The 23,185-nt window shown below is 42.0% G+C and overlaps 1 protein-coding gene across 1 annotated transcript in view; it reads right to left on the reverse strand.

The window, feature by feature from the left end:
• ngfb (nerve growth factor b (beta polypeptide)) overlaps positions 1–19,350 on the reverse strand; it is a 31,349-nt gene extending 11,999 nt beyond the window's left edge. The window contains exon 1 of the mRNA XM_015958643.3: positions 19,219–19,350. The gene's annotated coding sequence lies outside the window, so the exon portion shown is untranslated. The remainder of the gene's footprint in view (positions 1–19,218) is intronic.
• Between the last annotated feature and the right edge of the window lie 3,835 nt (positions 19,351–23,185).

Genomic DNA, 23,185 nt, shown 5'->3' on the forward strand with positions numbered 1-23,185 from the left:
ATGCAGCTCTCTTTCTATAAAGTGAGAAAGAAAGAAATCAGCGGCCCAGTCAGTTATGTGGTCTGTTAGTCCTGAATGATGAGGCCACCCATAACCACCGACCTACAACACATTAGCTCTAATGGAGTGGGTTTAATGAACCCTGGCCGGGTTGACTGACAAGCAGCTTGGCACACAATCCTGGCTGAAAGACCCGGAACAATCCATCTCCCTCTGGAAAAAATAGCCGTGCCTTTATTCCGAAGGTAAAAGTCACAGACCCCCCCACAGGTAACCTGATCCACAAAGCTGGCTCTCATTCAAAGAGAAAGGAAGGTGCAGGTGACTTTGTCTGAAAGCCACCCGCTGGCTTTGAATGACATGCTGCTCATTACGCTGCTGAGGTCGTCCGTGCAAAACTTATCAGCAGGTTTGAAGATAAGCCGTCCAGGGAGCAATGCAGCTGGCTTTGGCTGCTTGTCTTTCTTTCCTAGTGATGAGTTTAACCCTCTCAGGCTCAAAATAAGTTTTGATAAAAGGACAAACAACTAAGTCCTTCAGGGGTACTTCTGAGTTAAAAAATGCTCATGAAATACGTGTGTGGAGTAACCAGGTAGGTAGGTAGGTTTTAACGTTGCAAATCTGCAACGCCTGCCTCCAGAGGGTTAAACTTGCATATGTGTGTGTATATATGCCCCAACCAGATGGACAGCTCCCCCTGCTGGCCTCCAGCCCCGGGCAGCCAAACGAGAACAGAGGTGTGATAAGACCTCTAGTTTCCCTCCGCCTGCTCCAGTGTGGTGTTGATGCCTGTTGTTAAAGTGCGTTCTGTGGTTGGGAGGGGGAGGGTAGTGCAGGCATCATCTAAACTACACCATCTGGCGCCAGCACACAACCACAACTCCCCCCAGAACCCTCAGTGTCTCTCAGTGTCTAGGTGCGGATGAAAATTGGAAGTGGGCACCAGCACTTGAGGTGAGGCTGAAAGATCCCCCTGCCAGGTGCCGTTGAGTGTGCTCACCCCCAAGGCCCTAAGGGTGCATTTGTGTGGAATGTCGGTGGAAGTGTTTAATGTGAAAATAAAACTGGGGTGTAGGCTGCCACAGGGCTGCGGAAATGGGAACCATACCTGCACCCCTTGACTTATTCACACCCCAAGGCCCTACAAAAATGCTTTCACTAACTATTTAATTGTTTTTCTTGCCACAAGTCCATAAATACAGTTAAAATCCCATTAGTCATCACACACTGGCGTGGCCTGTATTTGTACAGTTGCTTCACGACACAAGCAGTCTTTCACCCATTCACACCCAGGTGGGGATGAGCTACGATGTAGCCACAGCTGCCTTGGGGCGCACTGACAGAGGCGAGACCTGCCAAACGCTGGCGCCACTGGTCCCTCCGATCACCACCCGCATCATCTCTGCATTTGACCCATCCCCATGGCGCCAATCGAGCACCTTAATGCTGAGTGTCAAGCAGGGAAGCATTGGGTCCCGTTTTTAAAGTCTTTGGTGTGACCCGACCAGGAATTGAACCCCGATCTCCTCGTCTCAAGGTCATACCACCAGACCACTGAGAAGGTACATGAATTCACTCAAAGGCTGCGTGAATATTTAATGTCTGATTTCTAAGTAAACACATGTAACAGTTAACTTTTGAAAAAAGCTTTGTTGCTTTGGATTCAGTAAAAGTGTATGTGTAAATATCACTTGCAGCTGCAAAATGCACCCACCCTTTATGAAATATTTGCATTTGAATGGAGCTTTTTAAATCTGCAGCATCTTGCTTTGGATGTGGGTAGGTTGCAGCTTACGCCCACAAACAGATGAAAAATTGTCTTTCAGTTAAATTATAGTTTTGCACAGTGAGTTTTTTCACGGCTCAGACTTAATTGCAGAAACAATCAAGTTTTGGAGAGCTTTATAACTATGTTTTTTGTGCAAACGTTCAAACATTTTAACACTATTTAGCAAGCATGTTGCTCCATCCTGGTGCTTGCCAAACCACAGTCTGAGAAACCACAGTAGTTTTTTTTTATCCAAGCATTACAGTCTGCATCACTTCAGTATTTCCTTTTTTTTTTTCAGACACACATTCAAATTGACGAATGGGAATCTTTTAATTGACGGTTTCTCCTGTTCTGCAGTGGCGGTTTTATGGCTGCAGCGCTGACAGGATCTAAACATCACTCTGGTTGTCTGTCAGAGGTAAACAGAGCTGGGTTTTGTTGCTATGGAAACTGTACAGTAAGTTTCTTCTTGACGCGTTTCGGTACATGTCCTGGAGTGTAACTGCACAGGAAGGAGTCACGATCACATTTTGTTAACGGCCATCAATGTCATGAATTCACCCTTGTTGAAAAACTCCCAGTTTTAATACCTGGATTACGGCAGAGTCAAAGAAGGCTTTCAAACACAGATTCAGATGACTTCAACTTGTAAAAAATGTTTTTGTTAAGTTTTGAGCCAAAAAATTGATGGATTTTCTTTTGATGCCCCATTTGAAAAAGTGGTTGCTCTCTTAGAACACAGACCTTGCATCAAGCCGCCCACTGTGTATTTAATTTAGACTTTTTTAGAGAAAGCCCAGCACACCCACACGAACATAGCAGCAAGGGATGGCTGGCAGCATGCTAACGACAGCAAGAGGCTGTATCAAATTTGTTTCCAGAATGATCGCGGAGATCTGTTTTACCTGGCATTTGCATGTATGAATTCATTTAAAGCTTCATAGTGATTAATCTCCAAACATATTAGAGTCTTGTTGCTACAAACAACTGCATTATTGGGCAATTAGCTCAACAACAGATGGTCGCTTTGGTTCAGAGGGAGGTTAAATAATGACAGCTGAAATCTTTTTTGGAAAAGCTCTGTAAACACAATCTTTCCTGGAACAATTGGAAGAAATGTCCTTTTTGTGCAAGAGCATCAAACTATTTCAGTTATGTTAAAGTTGTTATTTTTAGTCAAAATGACTAAAGAGCTGGCTGCAGGGGGGGAATTGAGAAAGTTTTAAACTTCATTTTTAGTGATATGATCAAAACTTACCCTCACATGAGCTGAGAAGATGAATACGTTGGCGTTTAACCTTTTTTTAAACTGTATTTTCCTCAATTAGCCTGCAGAAATGCTTTCCAGTCTTGGTAATATGCCTTGGCTTGTCCACGAGTTGTAGGGAAGTGAAATCCTTCCACAAGTAAAATTTAACCTGCACTGGTTACTTCATTTTAATATTACTACTCACTTTTTTTAGATATATTTATATTTAGTCATCTATACTTACTTATCTATTTAGTAAGCTTTTACTTTTAGCAAGACTCTCTAATATTGTGCTTTTACTGTATTATACCTTGTTCTTTTTTTCTATTGTATTATGCTGCTGAGAGACCGCTGCTCGTCAAACACATTTCATTGCAATGTTGACCCTGTGCTAACTTGCATATGACAAATAAACTAAACTAAACTAAACTAAACTAAAATGTCATATTTTACTTTTGGCAAATAGTCAGAGAAAACATGCAAAACATGCAATTGAACCTGATGAATTGCAACTCCACCTAAATGTTGCCCTATTGCGTCAGCCCCCCCGACCCCTTCTACTGATATCAGATGACTGCAGGAAACAGTTTCAAACACATCCTCTAGTTGAGTAACGTCAGCTCGGCTGGCAGTCAGCTGTGATCTAAGGCAGATGTGTGGACGTCTCGTTGACACAGACAACCTGAGACTCCTTCAAGTCCAAGTCAACACCAAACTGTGTCAAAGCAAACAGCACATCAAAGTCAGGATCAGTCCGTCTGCAAGTGCTGAAAACTAGGATCCTGATTAAAGTGATGAGAGGAACTTTAATCATGCTGATGAAAGAGTCTGATCGTAGCGTTTGATGACGGCAAATTACTTTTTATGTTCATGCTAAAAGATAAACAGCATTTTCTCGTGAAAAGCCCAGATAAACTGGTCACACAGGAAGCGCTGATGTAGCACAAATCTACAAATCGACATAATAATCTACCATAAGAGTATTTTATATTCTAGAAGGCAGAAAATATAAAGAATTCAATGAAAATTGCTAAATGAAAGCAGTTCTCTGCACTGAGAGGTGACCCCGGAATCTTTATACAGCAGAACTAAACACGACTGCAGCAAGACACAATCTGCTTCAGTTCAAACGTGCTCTTAAAGCAGTGAGTCAGGAGGGTTGAGGTATGCCTTGTTTTCATCATCCAGTGGCTCACAATCAACAATAGACTTTTGTTTTGAGTTGAAACTGAGCAGATGTTGGTCGTCTCAGGCGGACCGTCTCATCATCATCATCATCATCATCATCCTCATCATCCTCATCCTCATCCTCATCCTCATCATCATCATCATCATCATCATCATCAAAGTCTCCCTGTGACAACTCATCAAAGCAGGAGTTGTTTTCTCACTGATAAAACAGGCATTAAATCCAATATGATTATTGGAGAATAAAAAATTTCAGATGTTGCTTTTAGTTCTTGGACTGATTTATTTATTTTTTTGTTCTTAGGAAATTGTTTGGCCAGACCTTTACATCCTCCTATGTCCCCACTTGGCCCATGTTGATTCTGTCATAATAAAAATCACAGCCTTTAACAAACTGTTTGCCAGACAGATTTTTTACATTTAGGATTTTTGATGAAAAACACTGACTGTTGTTTTGTATGTTGGGTTAAATCTCCTGTTACTCTGCTGCCTTGGGTGCAGGATTTGTCCGAACATGTTAATTATCAGCAGTTTTCGATCTATTTTCTCTAAATATTGATTATGCTGCAAAGCAACTGTTTTGGCTTAATAAATAAAGAAAACGTCTTTATTATTGGCAACTAGAGACAATACTTGGTCAGTTTGTTAGCTTGCTTTGATTGAATTTTTTATTTAATACTTAGCAGTGCTCAGAATTAAGATTCGAGAGTTGGTTAAATTTAGTTGATTCAGGGAGAAATGTGCATCTGCTGTTGTTACTGGTTAGCCTGGCCTCTGTTTAATTCTACACAGAGAACAAGTCTGGTTACTCACAGGCAGAGAGGCACATGAGGGGTGGGACTAGCCAGGTCAAAAATAACCAATCAGAAAAAAAGGCGGAAATGCCGACTCTACCGCGCAATGGTGGAGTTTTTTAGCTGTAGTCAAAAATGGCATCAGGCGACGGCCAGGCTGATGTAGAAGTCTCTCCGTTCTCAAGTTAATCCATGACTGGACCCCCAGTTTGCCATTGCACCTACATCCATCTAGATAAGCCTTGGGGCTTCATGAGCATTATGTTTTTTTATTTAATTTAATGTTTTTATTTGTCCTGTACATTAAACACCGTCCAGCCTTTGTTGCTGGGGGAGAAGTTAAGAAACATGCAAGTTGGTACACTAACTCTTGGGACTACCTCACTGACCACCCCTGTGTCTGCCTGTCGAACTGTGTGTCTGGCACAGGCGCTCCACAGGGAACTGTTCGGCTCCCTTCCTTTTTATATTTTACACCTCTGACTTCATGTACATCTCAGAGTCCTGTAATCTTCAGATGTTCTCTGATGCCTCTGCAGTTGTGGATTGTATCCAGGGGGTGACAGTACTAGAGAGTGGTGGACAGCTTTGTTAAAATACACGAATAATCAAATCAGAAAATCTTCAAGAAAGCACAGAGCAGTTTATGCTTCTTGAGGAGGCTTGGGTCTTTCAACATCTGCAGCTATATGCTGTAGGTATGTTGTGACTCGGTGGATGCCAGTGCCATTGTTTCTGCTGTGGTCTGCTGGGGCCATGGACTTAGTTTTGACTTTAGAAGTGTGTGTGTGTGGGGGGGTGGGTGGTGGTGGTGGTGGGGGGGGGGGGGGGGTGTAAAACATTACAGTAAGTATACAGAAATGATGTAATGGGAAACTGGCTTCAACACAAGCAGGTTTTTTGGTCCTATTCTTGGTCTTAGTGCTCGTGTCTATTTAATATAGCGTAATATTGTTTTTGGATGGTAAAAAGTGTAGGGGACAAATTTGACTTTGGAAAAAGTGGGTGGGACATATACCCCCGTCCCTCCCAAAACTACGTCCGTGGCCTGGGCAGCAACATGAGGGTAGCAGACACGGGGCTGGCCTTGCTCTGGGGTTACGGCTGAACCCCTAAATGCTGCAGCGGATAAGCCAGAGTGATTATGTTTATGTTTATGTATTTAGCAGATGCTTTTGTCCAAAGCGACTTACAAGTGATAATCGGCATGTTGCCCTTGAGGCTAACAACACCAATAACAACAACTTGACATCAATCATGGAGAGGAGGGAACAAAGGAGTGGATGGTAGAGAGGGGGGACGGGTGCAGGGAAGGTGCTAGTTAAGAAGATGCTCTCTGAAGAGCAGGGTCTTCAGGAGTTTCTTGAAAATTGAAAAGGAAGCCGCAGTTCTGGTAGTGCTTGGAAGGTCATTCTACATTTGTGAAACGATGCATGAGAAGAGTCTGGATTGTCCTGAGCGTGGTGTAGGCACTGCTAGCCGACGATCCTGTGATGACTGGAGCGGCCGGGCCGAGACGTACGCCTTTGCAAGAGGATTCAGGTAGATGGGAGCCGTACCATCTCGGACTTTGTATGCTAGTGTTAGCAATTTGAATTTGATGCGTGCTGCTAGCGGTAGCCAGTGGAGCTCAATGAACAGAGGGGTGATGTGTGCTCTTTTTGGGTGATTGAAGACCAGACGCGCCGCTGCGTTCTGGACCATTTGAAGAGGTCTCACAGTATAGGCTGGAAGACCAGTTAGAAGGGCGTTGCAGTAATTGAGGCAGGAGATGACAGCAGATTGCACCAGGAGCTGGGTGGCATGTTGTGTTAGGTATGGTCTGATCTTTCATATGTTATACAGCGCAAAGCAGCATGAACGAACAGAGGTAACATGATCTTTAAAGGTCAGGTGTTCATCAATCACAACACCCAGAACTGCCTTTGAAGGAGCCAGAGATAGGAAGTCATTTTGGATTGAGACATTGTGCTGTATGGATGGTTTTGCTGGGATGACAAGTAATTCAGTTTTAGAGAGGTTGAGTTGGAGATGGTGGGATTTCATCCATTTTGATATTTCAGAGAGACAGTTTGATATTCATGCAGAGATAGTGTGGGCGATCGGTGGAAATGACAGATAGAGCTGGGTGTCATCTGTATAGCAGTGGTAGGAGAAGCCATGTGATCAAATGATCTCACCCAGTGAGGTGGTGTATGTGGCAAAGAGAAGAGGTCCTAGTACTGAGCCCTGGGGACTCCTGTGGCAAGATGGTGCACGGTAGAGGACTGTGCAAGCCAAGATACACTGAATGATCATCCTGTGAGGTATGATTCAAACCAGGCGTGTGCTTTCTCCGTGATGCTCATGCTAGAGAGTGTGGACAAAAGGAAGCCATGGTTGACAGTGTCAAATGCTGCCGATAAGTCGAGCAGGATAAGCACTGAGGATTTGGCAGTTGCTCTAGCTTCTTTTAAGGATTCTGTCACTGCTAACAGAGCAGTTTCAGTGGAGTGGCCCTTTTTGAACCCAGATTGGTAAGGGTCAAGCAGACAGTTTTGTGAGAGGTATTCTGTGATCTGCTTGAAAGCCACCCTTTCAATGATTTTGGACATAAAAGGGAGGAGAGAGATAGGTCGGTAGTTCTCCACATGATTTGGAGGAAGAGATGTTTTTTTTTTTTTGCAGCGGTTTAACCTGAGCATGCTTGAGAGAGGTGAGAAATGTACTGGATGTCAGTGAAGTGTGTCACACGTGCCGGCGAATGGAGCGGAGAAGATGTGAGGATCCAACGCGGGTGAGGAAACCAGGCAGACAGCTAAGAACCTTTGACAACACTTTAATCAGAGGCACGCAGGACAATGAAACAATGATCCAACAAACAACAGAGAACAGAAGGGGTTTAAATACACGAGGGCAGGGAGTTAAGGCGATTAGGAAACGAGAGGTAGGTGGGAGCAATAAACGGAGACACAAGGCTGAACCAAACGGGGAGACAGGACAGGGTGTGACAGTACTCCCCCCCCCCCCTCTTGTGGAGGCAACAAGAGAGGAGAAGTGGTTGGGTGCCAGATTGCAGAGGTTGCGGCGGATTGAGACCATTGGGGAGGAAGCAGTGGACCTCCCTTGTAAAGTCGTGCTGAAATGGATGAAGTAATGATCGGAAAGTTGCAGCAGTTTGACAGAGATTGTGTCTATGACACAGTTTCTGGTGAAAATGAGGTCAAGTGCTTTTCCAGCTTTGTGAGTTGGAGGGTTTTGTACTAGTTTTAAATCAAATGATGACATTAGTGACAGGAAGCCTGATGAGCTTGGATTGTCCAGGTGAATATTCATGTCTCCAAGGACCATTGTGGGACAGTCGTGCTCAGGAATGGAGCAGAGCAGGGTGTCGAGTTCATCAAGAAAGTCTACGAGTTGACCTGGTTGGCGATATATGACAACCCAAAAGAATTTTTTCTGTACAGTTACCTGGATGGCATGGTATTCAAAGGAGTTGTATTTAGTGATGGGTAGCAACTGACTGTATATCCATTTATTGGAAATTAACATGCCCGTTCCACCACCTCGGCCAGATGCACGAGAAATGTGGAAGAAAGTGTGGTTAATAGAGAGAGCAGATGGGGTAGCATCGTCACATGGTTTGATCCAGGTCTTAGTGAGAGCCAGTGCATTGAGTGACAGGTGGTTTGCGTATGCGGTAATGAAGTCTGCTTTGTTTACAGCTGATTGGCAGTTCCAAAGTCCCATAGACAGGTGGATGTCTTCGGGGGGAGCTGGTTTTAACGAGCGGAGGTTTTGAAGGTTGTGAAAGCGGTTTGCTGTCTGTGACCTTCCTCAAGCCAGTGATCACGGTATAGGACAATGGCACATTTTGCAAGGTGTCGATGGAGCAGCGTCTGGGTCAAGCTTTTTTGCTCTGTGTACCTGCTCTGCGGACACGCGCAGGTAGACACGTATGTCTTTACCCCGAAGTGTCTTCACACCGGAGGGACAGTTGTTGTTTTCAGTTGGCCCATCAGGTACCCCACTTAGTGTCAGTTTCTCCCCGTGGCTGTTAAACTGTCCCTATCTGTTCAGGTGAGAAGTGTTGGTCTGTCACTCAAACAGTTGGAACGTCATCTGTACATCTCAGCTGGACCATCTGTGATTCTGACCTTTGCTTTCTGCTCTGCATCATCTACATTTATAACACATTGAGTATTTAGATTTATTGGTGGTTTGACTTTGAACGGCCTTGTCCCTTCATATTGGAAGTTTTATACTGGTCTTTATTTTGCATTGAATGTTTTAATTGGTGTTGTATTTTTTTCTTTTCTTTTGTAATGTGATCTGGTGTAACAAAGGCAAAAATAATATACCCCTGAGGTAATAAATTCTTTTGAATTGAGCTGAATGGAATTTTACTTAGTCTCTTGCATTTACGTAACTCAACAGTCATGGTTATTTTATTTTCTAATCACAGTTGATGTTTTGGCATCATTTGGTTCTGGGAAGGACTTGTGCAACCATGCTGAGCTCATCAATGAAATCAGGCTGGACTTTAAAGTTTCAAAGACTCACATTTTGTGCAGTGGTTTCTAAAACTAATAACCGCGGCGCAGAGAGACATCTTCAGGCTGCAGACTGGATGAACTTTATTCTCCATTATTCTGCCAAAGACATCTAAGTTCTGCTGCAACTTCAAAATAATTACATCAGTTTGTGTTTGGAGTGAAAAAAGACAATTGTTACTTTCATTAAACTATTTAAAGAAAGCGCAGATGTTCAAATATCTCCATCCATCCATCCATCCATCCATCCATCAATGAGGCAGTGAGGCTCATCACCATTTATCTGTTCTCTGGAGCTTTCTGATTTGGAGTGATTTTCTCATTTGGTTATTCATTTATTTTAAGAAGATCTATTTAATAAGTTTCCTTCATCCCTCATTTCTATCATACTGCTAAACAACAGTTTTACTTAAATCTGAAACTTAAGTAACAGATTATGACGTTAAACTTTAAATGATGAGTTTCTAAACAGTGACTGTTTTTTCATCTTCAGGGAAAAGAGAACTCCTTTTTGCATGTTTGACTTTTGTTTCCGTCTTTGCTTTTACTTGGTGTGATGAACTTTTCCACAGCCGCTGTTTAAAGTCTCGGCTCACAGAGTGAGTTACGTCGACAGCTTACTGACCCACCGGATTTCATCAGACACCTTTGCGGCTCTTTTGCTGAAACAGCTGATTTTGACACTGCAATTTACTGCATCCTTCTATTATGGTTCCTCTTTTTCCAAATAAAGTCATTGCTGCTGTTATAGAAAGCCAACAAAGCATCTGTACGAAAGCAGCAGTGTGCATGTTGGGATGCATATGTGGCGCTCTGTTTGACGTCTGCTTTTTATAGCAGGGTCACTGTTTGCATGCTGTTGGTTTAGTGGTCCTTTGAGCTTTTGACTCATTTGCTTTTACAGCCTCACATCAAAATATATTTTACTCGGTTTGTCTAAATTTGGATTCTGAAAACAACCCAACGTTTTGAAAGAAGTAAAAATGCAAGCCAGAGAAAATGAATTATAAAGTCAGTGTATCTCTCCAATGTTTGCTGCAAAACGTTTATTATCAGTGTCAGTTAATTTCCTTAAATATGAATGACTAAATATCCTAAAAAATATCAATAATTAAAATTCTGTCAATAATTCTTTCTCAGTGATGTGTTAGTGAACCTGATCAGGAGTTCTCACTGTTGTAACGCTCACAGATTCCCGTTTATAAAGCTTTTTAATCATCTATCGCTCTTGACTTCCACTAAAAGGCTGAGTTAGGATCAGCTGATTCCATTGAAAGTTATGTGATCCCAAAGTGGAGAACCTACCCAGAGCCTGTAGGTTTTAAACTACACTACACTTCTCTGTGTGTTTGAGTTGATATCTAGCTCACTGAACTCTGCCCGAGGCTGCCAAAGAGGATCTGACATGTCCTCATGGAAGGAAAGATGTTGCTGCAATTATGTGTGAAAGGTGGACAATCAAGATTGATGCCGATGAGGGGAGGTGGAACAGAGTCCTTTGAAATGGAAAAGTAGATAATTACAGTCAGGCTTGTTTAAAGGAAAGCTAAAGGGGAGGAGAATGATCAAAATATGTGCCTTGACATGGAGGGAGATACAAGACCAGAGAGTACACCAAACACAAAAAATATCAGTGGTGGAAGAAGTACTTGATTACTTCACTTTAAGTACATGTACAGATGAATGAGTGAAAAAAAAATACTTGCATAAAAGTTAAATGGTAGATGATATAGCGTCTTCTAGAGTCCTAGAACCCCCAAGGGCACTATACAACACAATCAGTCATTCACCCATACACACACACACACACACACACATTCACACCCTGGTCATAGCTACAGCTGCTCTGGGGCATACCAGCACAGGCACCAGTGGATGTATCCAAGGATATTTGGACTTGCGTCTTAGTACTAAAGTATGCTAATTCAAATGTACTTAAAAGTAAACAAGTAAAAGTACTCTATTAACATGAGAAGGAAGGCAAAGCTCTCAATTTACCAGTCGATCTACGTTCCTACCCTCACCTATGGTCAAAAGCTTTGGGTAGTGACCAAAAGAACAAGATCGTGGACACAAGCAGCCAAAATGAGTTTTCTCAGCAGGGCGGCTGGACTCTCCCTCAGAGATAGGGTGAGAAGCTCGGTCATCCGGGAGGGGCCTGGAGTAGATCCGCTGCTCCTTTACATCAAGAGGAGCCAGTTAAGGTGGCTCGGGCATCTAGCCAGGATGCCTCCTGGATGCTTCCTGGATGAGGTTTCCCAAGTACGTCTGACCAGGAAAAGGCCTAAAGGAAGACCCAGGACACGCTGGAGAGTTAATGCCTCTCGTCTGGCCAGGGAACACCTTGGGATTCCCCCGGAAGAACTGGCCCAAGTGGCTGGTTAGAGGGAAGTCTGGGCCTCTCGACTTAGACTGCTGTCCCCGTGACCCGACTCTGGATAAGCGGAAGAGAATGGATTGATGGATGGATTCTACTAACATTAAAAAATGTGTTGTGTGTGCAAAAAAAGTACCATTCCCTTTGGAGCTGCAGCCTAGCATAGACAAGGAAGCTTGCTGCTGGTCTCCAAAGAACCGACGGTGGGGTAGGGGCTAGAAATAACACTAATTAAAGTACTTTCACTTCTGAAACTGTTTAGAGGAATGTAGTGGAGTAGAAAGTACAGATGAAGGCTTTAAACTGTAAGGGAGTAAATGCAAAACAAAGGCCTCAAGAAAAGGATTTAAGTAAAGAACCGATCCAAAACAATTAAGTACAGCTACAAAGTACTTGTGTTTTGTTACATTCATTACTGAAGAATATATAGTAATCCTGCAATCTTTGTTGAAGATGAACACCTTTTGACAAAAATTTACCTTTTTTTCCCATAATCTAAAAAAAAGTGACTGTCCAGCTTTGTATCTCATTTGAATTGTAGTTTTCCTAAAGGAAGCATGTAGCTTTGGTTTATGTTTTCTGTATTAGACACAGACTAGGGATACAGTTAAAGTTAAAGTCCCATTAGTCATCACACACTAGTGAAATTCATCTTCGCATTTGGTCCGTTGCTGTGGGGAGCGGTGAGCTGCAGCTGTAGCAGCACTTGGGTGGGTTAACCCCCCAATCCAACTCCTTAAAGCTGAGCATCAAGTAGGAAGGCTTTGCATCCCATTTTAAAAGTCATTCTTCATATCAAAAAGATTGTGACACTGAGGAGAAATGACTTTTTTCAGTGGTCCATGCTTGGGTTCATTTTTTTGTTACACAAGAAACATTTAAACTCTGATTCTCTTTTGAACAAATCACACAATATCTGTAACTTGTCATGTTAACAAGTACTAATTTTCCAAATCCCATTCAATCACCTGTGTAATGCATTGTTCATCAGAGGAAAAGACAGCTGGTATCTTAGGAAAAATGTGATATTTTTCAGCAAATGAAAAAAAAAAAACCAACATCTGCTATACGTACAATCTTGTGTAATTCAACACAAAACCAATACTTTAAACAAAGGAAGGACCCCTTCTGGTCGGCTCCATGGGGCCCCTGAATGGGCCTATAAAAGTTATTTTCTGATCTGCTTTGCCCTATGCAAATGATAAACTTTTATGTGCGTTTTGGCTAGGCCTGTTACGTAGGTGGAGATTTGTTAGCTTGTAAAAATTTGTAATTACTATCAACAAATCCATCAATTTTCATCCACTTATAAGGAAGAGCCCAGACACCCTGTGGTCACTTGATCTCATTCTTTTGGTCACTACCCAAAGCTCATGACCATAGGTGAGGGTAGGAACGCAGATCGATGTCACGCTGGGGGGAAGTTTAGGACCCAAATATGCAGATTACCCAGGATGACTCGAGGCAGGAGTTGGTAAAAGTAAAAATCCTTTTATTTAGGAAGAACAAAAATAAATCCAAATGGCAGCGAGCCAAGAATCCAAAAGTCCTGGAGCACAGGTCACCGAAAGCTCTCTTAGAGCACCTAAAACCTGGAGACAAAAAGCTCACTAAGAGCAGGAAGACCTGGAGACGAAAAGCTCAGAACGAGCATGAACAAACGCTTACAACAATACAATAGACCGACACCAAACAGAGACAAGACAGGGCTTAAATACACAGGGAGAACAATCAAGGAAACAGGAAGCAGGTGTGTGGAGTGAGGGCTGGAGGGAAGGCAGGTGACAATGATTACCTAAATGGGAAAACAGAACCAAAGGAGGACAGATAAACCTAAAACTATAAACACAAAACTAAACCTAAAGACTGAGGGAAGGACTCACACACACACACACACACACACACACACACACACACACACACACACACACACACACACACACACACACACACACACACACACACACACACACACACACACACACACACACACACACACACACACACACACACACACACACACACACACACTAACACATACACTGAGCTGGGGAATGACACACACACCGAGCTGGGGACAAAGAGGCTGGAGCTACAACTGGAGGGGCTGAGGCTGACCAAATGAACACCGGACCTGAGGGAAGGATATGAAGGTCTACAAACAGAAGACACATAAATGAGACGCAGACAAAGGACACATGAGGGCGCTATGAGACACAGAAGGGAATCTAGAGAGGGATGGAGAAACATCAGGAGACACATGAAGGAAGACGCAGACGCAGACCATGACAATTGACCAGTAAATCGAGAGCTTTGCCTTTCACATCACCTGCACCACTGCAGACGCAGCACCAATCCACCTATCGATCTCTCGCTCCATCTTTCCCTCACTCATGAACAAGACCCTGAGAAACTTAAACTCGTCCACTTGAAGCAGAACCTCATCCCTGACGTGGGGAAGGCATTCTATCTTTTTCCCACTCAAGACTATCGTCTCAGATTTAGAGAAGCTGATTCCATCACAGCTGCTTCACACCTGGCTGTGAACTGCTCCAGTGAGTGCCGGAGATCATGTTCTGTTGAAGCCAACAGGACCACATCATCTGCAAAAAGCAGAAACCTGATCCTCAGGCCACCAAAACGGATCCTCTCAACACCTTGGCTGCGCCTAGAAATCCTGTCCATAAAAGTTATGAACAGAATCGGCGACAAAGAGCAGCCTTGGCATCAAACTGTCACCGAAAATGAGCCTGACTTCATTTTTTTTATTTAACTTATATTTTGTGAGGATAGAAACCGCTTGAGATGTGGCATCTCATTTTTGAGCAGGTCCTCAGATCATACAACCAAAAATAACAAAAAAGACAGCAGAGTCAACATACTGCCGGCAAGGTGGACCAAGCTGACACCGGTCGTGCAGAGACCTAACAAATCGACAAATCAGATGTTGCATATATGACATCACTGCAGAACTTCTTTCCCACAAGTGTAGCTGCTGCTTTCCACATGGCCAACTTTATAGTGACTTAGAGAACATTTTCAAACATCTCAGCATAAAGACAAACTACACTTTAATCTTTTTAGACTGAATATTGTGTATTTTTCATCCATGCTCTTCAGTCTTCACAGCAAGACGTATAAAACATAATACATGTGGCTTTATGTGAGTCCCGGATAGTAAATCAAACGAGTAGTAAAATTTCTTTGGTACGTTCTTTCTGTGTTTGGCTTCTAATTCCATTTTTGGTTATTTTTTAAAACACAGGAAATGTTTCCCTTTACCTTGCTGACAGTTTCGTTTGCGTCTGCAAACATCCTCAGAGTTGACGCTGATGGTGGCGGAGATAAACGGAGTAGGAAGTGACGCCACCATCAGCGTCTACTCTGAGGATGTTTGCAGACGCAAACGAAACTGTCAGCAAGGTAAAGGGAAACCTTTCCTGTGTTTTAAAAAGAACCAAAAATGGAATTAGAAGCCAAACACAGAAAGAACGTACCAAAGATGTTTAAAGAAAAATAAGGACGATAAGGAACAAAGGACTTCGGCCGTTTGGAACGTTTACACCAAAAATGTGTACGTCTAAGGAAGCACCTTCGCTTAAATTTAAGATGCCAGAACGAAAACATCACGCCAACAAGCCTACAGCTGAAAACACCGATCCGGACCAAGACAGCACAGAACATAATGGAACGAACACAGAAAGCGCTACTCAAAGAAAGGATAAGAAATGTCGCAACCAAACAGAAGCAAGTGGATAACGAACTGGAAAGAAGACACCTGGACTTAGAAAGGAATTACAAACTTGATGAAAAAACAGAGGAACAAATTTAAGGACCAATGATGGAAAAACAGGAAAAAGAGTTCATAAAAGTAAAAGAAGGACACAAAGAAGTTAAACAAACTCATCAACAAGAAAAAGAGAAAAGAAACACAAGATAACACCACACAAAGCTCATGGGCATGTGACCTTTCACAATATGAACTAACAGAGCAGAAGAAAGCATACTAAAAAAAGGTTTAAACTTTGCAGTAACACCAAAGAAAATACCATATGATGAATTTATTGTAGCAACAGAAATAGCATGTCAACAGATCACAGATGAGGGAAAGAAAGCAGAACTCAGAAATAATGTAGTTGGGATATTAAAGAACAGCAACATTCAACACAGCAATATTACAAAAGAAGAACAATCAGCCATGACAGCATTATCCAAAAATGAACAGATAATTATTCTACCGGCAGACAAAGGAAGAACCACAGTGGTAATGGACAAAGAAAAATACAAACGGCAAATATAAAAGGCAAAATAACAGAAAAAAATGTACAAACACTGGATTCCTACAGCAACCATAATATCAAGAATATTCCGAACTCCAAAAATACACAAACACAACACCCCACTTAGACCAATAGTAGACAGCATAGGTACACCAACATACAACATGGCAAAAGAAATCAGCAAAATCATGAGCCCGTTATTAGGTAACACAGACCAACACTGCAAAAATAGCATAGAACTGGCAAAAGAACTAAAAAAGATTACAATAAAAGATAACGATATACTCATCTCACATGATGTCACATCCCTGTTCACAAAAACACCAACCCAAAGAACCATAGACATAGTAGTTAACAGAATCAGACAGGACAAAACTTTACACAAAAGAACAAACCTCACAGCAGATGACATAGCACAACTGATAGGACTGGTAGCTAACTCCACTTACTTCACATACGATGACACAATATACAAACAACTGGAAGGCTTCGCCATGGGCAACCCGTTATCAGCCAACCTGTGCGAGTTTTTCATGGAAGACCTAGAACAAAAAGCCATAGCCACCGCCCCCCAAACTGCAAAATAAAACTATGGAAACGCGATGTAGACGGCATACTGGAAATCATACCAAAAGGACTAACGGAAACACTAACACAACACTTAAATAACATTGACGACACAGGCAACATAAAGTTCCCATATGACTCAGACACAGAAGGCAGTATAGCATTTATGGATATGAAAATAACCAGGCAGACCGACGGGACCCTAAACATAATCACATATAGGAAACCAACACACACAGACCAATACTTATTATGGACATCAGAACACCCCACCATACACAAAATGTCAGTAATCAGAACATTATATCACCGAGCAAACATGGTAACAGAAGAAAGAGACCGTAAACAAGAGGACAAACACATACAACACGCTTTAAAGACCTGTGGATACTCGACATGGGCAATAAACAAAAGAAAACAACAAACAACAACAGAAAGAAAAGAACAACCAAAGCAAAGAACCAGAAACCCGGAAAGACAAGAACCAAAACCAGTGATAACCTTACCATTCATTAAAGGCATAACAGAAAAAATAAGAGCAACAATTAAAAAACACAACATAAACACACCAACAAAAGCATACACAACAGTTAGAAACAGACTAGTACACCCAGAAGACAAGATACCAGCTGGACGTAAATGTGGAGTCATTTACAAAATCCCATGCAAACTCTGCAATAAAACATACATAGGAGAAACTGGACCCCAACTCAACACACGAACAATAGAACATAGAAAGGAGTGCGAGAAAGAAACATGTCAAAAACACACAAGAGCAGCGAAACAAGAAGCAGAAAGCACAATAAAGAAGTCAGCCGTAACAGATCATTGCACAAGAGAAAGTCTTATAATGGACTGGGACAACACAAGGATCATAAACACTGAACAACAGAAATACAAAAGATGGATAAAGGCAGCTATCGAGATAAGGAGACGTGGATGTGGGACCATGAACAGAGACGATGGGGTCTATACATTGGATCGCGCATGGGACTGCATCATTGGAGAGGGGAGAGCGGGCAGCAGAGGGCGACAACGTCCTCTGCTGCCCACGGATAAACGGAGTAGGAAGTGACGCCACCATCAGCGTCAGCTCTGCGGATGTTTGCAGACGCAAACGAACCTGTCAGCAAGGTAAAGAGAAACTTTCCTGTGTTTTAAAAAAGAACCAAAAATGGAAGTGTAGTAAAATTCGTCTGAAGATCAAAACATATCACATACTTAGCATACTTGAGATTGCTCTGAGGATATTGAGTTTCTCACCAGGCAATGCACCAACTTTTGCCCGTTTGGTTTTGCAAGTGGAGCTTTGAACTTGTTTTCATTTATTGTGTTTTTCTATGATGCAAAGCCAGACATCAAGAAATCATTTAAGCTGCCAATGCTCCAGTTTATTTGTTGAGTCAGCGTACGTTCGACCACAACTATGTGCTTAATTGCATGAGAAAAACTTAAACGGCACTGCGAGTTTTCCGTTAAAAAGCATTGGCCACCAACTATGGACTTGTTGCTCCAAAGATCCTTCAAGAGACAAGAAAGAACAAAAATCTGCTCTTCGTGGCAGAAAATTAAGCTTGAATGAAAATAAAAGTTTGATTAAATTTTAAAAAACAAAAATAAACAATTTAAAAACCTGCTTCAGTGAAAGTCCAACATCCTACCTGCAGCCCACCCCCTCTGATGTGGCTCTTTTTGTCATTGGAAACTGACTACTGCCTCTATTGTCTGTGTGCAGAGAAGCTTTCCTTTCAGCTGTGCATTTTCTTTCTTGTTCCAGTTAACAGAAAATGAGTCTGGTGCATGACTGATTTTTTTCTTTTCATTTATCAGTCTCACTTTCTTTCTGCAAAGTTACTTCATGCAAAAACAAATCAACTGCAGCAGGAATTTTGTAGTCCAGAGGCATTTAAGGTTACCGAACCGAGGCGTGAGAATGGTTAAAAGTACGTTCTGAGTGTTTTCAAACATGATAATTGGCTTTAATGTCAGGAACTCAATAATCTTGTTGTACATAATTTGAGAAGACACCCCTGCAGCTAATACCTTGTTTACAACCTAACATACCATCCTAATGCACAAACAGGAGCGCCCAAGATCATTGCTCCAGCAGATTTTGTGCATGTTTGAGCTGAACTTTTGTAATTGGTGAGAAAAAGCTTCAACAGTTTCCTAAAGGATGGAACAGATGAACTCTGTTTTATTTACAAGCTAAAAATTTAAATAAATATAAGCAAAAACAATCTTTTTAAACTTCATTTTCATAAGTGCAAAACAAGAGAACAAAAATGAATCTTACATGAGTTTAATCACCCCCTGTAAGTTGTGGCTACAAATATACGACTCTTTAGGATCCAAATACATCATCTTCAGAGTTTCTTTCCATAAAAAATAAAATACTTTCTAGCTGTTGGCTTTTTAAACTAGCAGTTTGCAGTAGATACATACACAAAAGTCTTCTACCTTTAAGGAAGTGCTGCCTCCTTTCCCTGATGTCAGATTATATTATATTCCTGTTTACGTCCAAATCCAGAGGATCCCACATCAGGGAGCATGCATTTATTCCAAACAGTCCTCTCTGATTCTTGCACTTGTTTGAAAATTGTTCAGAAAGAAAGTGAGAAGCGTCTCAGATGCTGTAAGATCTGTGTGTCTGCAGAAAGCTGCAGGTCCTAGTGCCTGCCTCTTAGCTTCTCTGGATGGAAAGCTGCTTGAATGTTTGTGTGAACGCTAGACAACCACCAGCGGGTGTTTGATGAGCCATTGCCACAGTTATCAGGCAGTATATCCCATCAGTATATTAAGAAAATAGAGTAAATCTACGTAGATATTTTATTTTGGTGACTCCTTTTAAATTAATTCTTTCTTTTCCTTCCATTTTTATTTTGCTTTCATTTGATTGTTTTGTTTCTCATTTATTTGTCACACCTGAGTTTGATTTGCAGGTATTACACCTGCTACTTTATCTATGTGTGTTTACTGAAATTATGAATCACAATTAATTTTGTTATCATTTAGTGGAAAACTCACAATTATTCTGAACCACCACACCGTGCTGGTCTTTGCTGCTATATTTGTTTTACTTTTATCTTTTCCTTTTTGAGTTGGTGGACAAAGCACTTCCTTCTGGATTGTCTTGTACCTCTACATGTGTCATCCCTAACATCTTCATCGTTTCATTTTCATTAGAGACAGTTTTGTGAGCACCATAGGTCAGCTGTTGGTCCTTGGGAAAGACAAACTGTAACCATCTCTGGTGGTAGTCAGTCTGCCCCAGGGCAGCTCATCACCATCAGCGTGTGAACGTGTGATTGACTGAGTGTAGTGTCAAGTGCTTTTGGAAATTAGAAAAAAAGTTGTGTTATGAACTCTAGGCACATTGTAAGCTCACACTGAGCTGTTGTACTGCAGAAGAAGACAGTCTGGCCCAGTCCCAGTACTCGTACTTCCACCCTCGTGCCCTTCAATTGCACTTCCACCAGCCAGGGGTGCAAGTGCGTAGCGTTTCTTGATGCTCAAGTCCAGAAGATAACCACACCCCTTTTGCACCCTTGATCTAAGCCTGCATTGATCCGCACTTTGCGGCCGAGGGTTTTAACCACAGTCCATTGCTGCATGGGAATTTTGAGAAGAAAGCAGAGCAACGGCTCATGGGCCTTTTCAGAAAATATGTATTTTCAAATGAAAGAAGTTCATTTAAGACAATTATTGATGTTTATATATGCTCTGAGTGTTTTAGACCAAAATTCAATGTAGACAGCAATTCTCCATAGCACATTCCGTGAAGCTCTGACAAAATTACCTTGATGTCTGGATACGTGGAAACACGCCTTTCAATTTCTGTTTCAGGAACTTTTCAGCAGCTTACCAACTCAACAGCATTTACCCGCTGTCACCTCAGCTGTTGTGCAGGCTGTCTGTGCTGAAGTCCAGCCTGAAGATAATATAAACAACATAGCTGCAGCTGGATAACCTGAATCCAAACTATCTGTTTAAAACTGTCCAGTTGATGCACGTCAGAAACATAAATGCCTGTACTGCTGTATCCACTGTTGGCTCTTTAACTAAAACACTTAGTATGCTATAATGTTGTCATTTAATTCAGCTTGTGATAAATATTAACACACTGCTGTAATCTAAAGACCCAAACTACTCAGATTGGCCCGTGTTGTGTTTATAAATGCACATTTCCCCCTCCTGTCTTTTTCTGAATTCCCACAGGTTTTAGTGAAGCCAGTTTCTGATTTGAGTTTCTTTGTGTCGTGGACCAACAGCAGATGTTGAACAGAGACAGCACATGTCATAGTCATCTTTGTGTAATCAGTTTTGCTGGTCAGAACGTTTCCAAGGGCTCTCCAATACAAATGTGCAAATGGCCCGGTGGAAAACTGTTGAACATTTGAACTCTGAAGCTGCTGCACATATTTTATTTATCCACCAGTCCATGAGAGGGAAAATCCTTGATAACTCTGTGAATTCATGATGTGTTTTGTTTTTCTACAAGGTGAATGGCTTTGCTCTTGTTCCTCCAAAAAGGTAAAATAGCTCAGCTTCTTTTAAGCTGACGTAATTGCCGACGTGAGCTGTAACAAAGGATAGAGTTACAGCGTGTTTGAACCACTGAGAGAGTATCAGAGCTAACGGTTCAAAAGAGAACAGAGCGAAGACGTGAGGCAGCATAAACTAACCCAGGTGCAATAAAAGTGTGTGTGTGTGTGTGTGTGTGTGTGTGTGTGTGTGTGTGTGTGTGTGTGTGTGTGTGTGTGTGTGTGTGTGTGTGTGTGTGTGTGTGTGTCTTTGAAATTGTGAGCCTTAAGTTTCTCATCTCAGCCAGGCAGGTTTAAGTCAGGGTCACTTCTTCAACTGTTGCACTAAATTAGATAATGGTTAAAGATTTTTTTTAAATAAGGAGTTCAGCATGTTTGCATTTGTCACCACCAGCTTCACACATCTGGACCTCAATAGGAACTCATGGAAGCGGAATCAGCTTACCATATTACACCCAGATCACACTCTTGCTTTGACTATTGCTCTAAACTCCCCATGACATGGATGGTAAAGGTAGTCGATGTTTCTAAAAAGCCGGAGAAAGTTTCAGTCGGTACCTTCTCAGCTTCAGTATACTCCATAATGAATTTAACCCAGTTTGTGGCTTCATTTCTTCAGCCTTGTACAGAATTTTATATTGCTCTCTTTCTCTCCTCAAGCTGACTTTGCATGTACACACTGAACACCTCATGATCGTATTCATTTTCATCATAATACCAGAGCTTACGGGAATTAGTGGCAAGCTTGTTAAACAAGCAGGTATTTTCTTTAGTGTTGATGAGATTACAGGGTTACTGGTGATGTGAGTATCTGTTTTCTAATAATATCAACAAAGAGACGAGGTAAGAAAAGTAGTAGAGTGCATACCGCCAACATCCTCAGGAAATCCAACAACTCCAATGCACTGGGGTCAGGTCTGCCATCTTCGACTTTGGCTGGAAATGGTTGGAGAATTGAGTCATAAGCTGCTCCAAACGTTGTTCAAATTCACGGTAAAGCTTTGGCTTCATTGAGCGGAATGGTCTGGGTCAGAACGGGTCAGAGTGGGCCGTGTGGGGTTAAACCTAAATGTGTACCATCTTGTATGTGGTTATCGACGACAATAGCAAAAAATGTAGTTCTGAAGCCGACCAAACCTTGCTACTAAATGTTAGCATGATCTAACATCCATGTACAAATAACAACACAAGCAAGAGCACTCTGTTTATTTTGCTTGTCATAAGCAGCCATAGCCATACAGCTCCATTGTTCTATGGACCTACAATTGAAGGGGGGCCGTGAATGGTGCTGTCCGGGTCGGTTTTATGGCATGTTTTTATAACAGAAACAAACCAAATAGCGTTCCAACCCATCCTGACCTGTCTCTTAATGAAACAGGAACTTAAGTGGACTCAAGAAAACCAGTACATCCACCTTCGCCAACTGTTGCAGAATGGATGCTGTCAAACTTGGAAGAGATGTTTCAGTACAAAGTTTCTGCCACAGTTACAGGTGTCACACATCAGCCTCAGATTCTACTTTGAATTTGACATCTTGCAGTATTAGAATGGTCATAGGGATGCAACATGTCTAGGAGTGGGAATCTAAAATGGTTAGGGGATTTTTACAGTAAAACTTGAACGGTGCAGCTTAACATGCCTGAGAACATACGTATCCGCTTACAGGGTACTGAAGTCCCAAGTTGGTATTTGCAGCCAAACCATCTCAAAATTGGAATTGATAACTATGATGTTGTTGGGCGTTGGGGTGTTGAAACGTGGCGTCTCTCTCATTTGCTGTGAAATTCATTTGCTGGAACCTGTTTAGTTACTCAGGCCAGAACGGACTTCACTGCTGCTTATCAAAAAAAAGTTAGACTTTCAGATGTGGCCTGACGCGAACT

The sequence above is a fragment of the Nothobranchius furzeri genome, chromosome 3, assembly GCF_043380555.1.
Source record: "Nothobranchius furzeri strain GRZ-AD chromosome 3, NfurGRZ-RIMD1, whole genome shotgun sequence".
In the NCBI taxonomy this organism is placed as follows: domain Eukaryota; kingdom Metazoa; phylum Chordata; class Actinopteri; order Cyprinodontiformes; family Nothobranchiidae; genus Nothobranchius; species Nothobranchius furzeri.